Here is a 1,993-nt window from a genome sequence, read left to right as displayed (position 1 = left end):
TAAATACATTAGTTTAATCATTTTGTCGGTCCTATAGTTTTACTAAATTTTCAATTAGGTCTCTATATTTTTTTTCTTTTAAATTGAATTCCTATACCATATCAGATTTTGTAATCAAATCCCTCTCGTGACAAAATGCTAGAATTTTTTTTTGAATAAAGGGAACTCAACACAATAAAGTGGAGCATAAAGGAACACAGTACAACAAAATACAAGACATAAATATAGATAAAATGGTCGCATCCGTTGTCATCTCTAGCATTGCCATCAACAACCAAACGGATCAATTCCACACCATTCCCTGTAACTCAAGAAGGACCTAATCTTTACTCCTTCAACACTTGTCCCTACGCTCTGGAATACTCTGCTATTATGCTCCAACCGAATGTTCTAAACAACCGCACAGAATCATATCAGCCATTTCTTTTACTCAGACTTGTCACCTAGTACTCCGGTCCAACTCTCAAAGAACTCTTTACCGATCTCCAGAATGACTCATGCTCTATCAAAACAAAATATTTTATTGAATATTCTGTATAATTTAACAGAATATTCTATTAATTTTAACATTTTTGTCATGATAAAAATCTAATTAAAAAATAAAAATAAAAATTTAATTAAAAATTTAGTAAAATTATAAAAACCAACTAATAATTAAACCTAAATACATTGGAAGTACATGATGAAACCATGAAACCATTACTATTCAATATTCATACATGTCTCATATCCAAACAATTATTATGGGGTATTATTAGTATCCGACCAAAATTCAATCAACAATTTTGCCAACCCTGTGTACTGAGCGTGTAGGAAAGGAAAATAAGGGGTAGAGGTGGGAAGATACAATAACAATGTGGGGTCATAAACGAAAAGGAATACAAAATAGGGGTGCTTTTCTAATATTGCAAAACTCAACAAGGGTCAAGGGATACTTTTTGTAATTATTAGTTTTCAAATATGAGCTGAAAAAGCTGGGAGGAGCTGCACCCAAGACATGACAATTACTGGTCGGACTGACAAACCTGTGGTCCGTATGGTGCTTTTATTATTATGCCCTCGAATGTTTATTATGTTCTATTCCTATTTACTATAAATTGGTCATGCATGTGGGACACTCGTAATTAATTACCATCACAATGATTTTACTTTCTAGAGAGCAATGTTATGCAACAGTGCGAGGATGCTGCTATTACCTAGTATAATCAATTTTGTCTCGTTGATCTTAAACCCAAAAATGCAAGTAGCTTGTGTGGTTCGTTTCTCAGGAATAGGATTCTTGAATGGTAGGTATCACTGAATAACACACCATGGTCACATCAACTTTAGTCATAAGAAAGGTCTCTAGTCAAAATATTTAACTCTAAATTCTAATTACTTATTTTATATATAAATAATTACAAATTTTTTAAAACATAATAAAATTTAATCAATAAATTATAACTTAAATAACATAGTCTCTCCATACTTACCTAAAAAATTAGGTGTTTAAGTTTTCCTACTTATAGGTAAAAAAAAAACGTAGTAGAATTTAATTTTAATAGTTGAAGGTTCATTAGTCGTTATTGGATTGCAAAGTGAAGATGGGGACGTGTGAGGGCGGTCCACTCCGTCGCGAACACAAGCGCCACCACCACCATTGTCCATTTGCAAGTTGCAAGAGCCACCTCAGACTCAGACACTGACCACCAACCGGGTCACGACGAACCACCCCTCGTTGGCACCAACCCATTGGCGTTATCAATTATCATTTGCCCTTTTCTGTTCCTTTTATTCCCCGTGTTTAGAAACAATTAATACAAGAGTAAAGCTAGGAACCAAAAGCATATCAGCTAAAATCCAGCTAAATATCTTTGGATGAATTTAAAATTTCTATGAACTAATATATATGGATGTTTCTTCTACTAAATATCAGAATGTTTCTTTTTCATATTAAATAGATGTTCTTTTATATATTTTTTAAATTTGTGATGTTGGAAGTGGATAGATTAAT

This window comes from Arachis ipaensis, chromosome B01 (assembly GCF_000816755.2).
Source record: "Arachis ipaensis cultivar K30076 chromosome B01, Araip1.1, whole genome shotgun sequence".
Lineage (NCBI taxonomy): Eukaryota > Viridiplantae > Streptophyta > Magnoliopsida > Fabales > Fabaceae > Arachis > Arachis ipaensis.
This window is presented reverse-complemented; position numbering follows the sequence as displayed.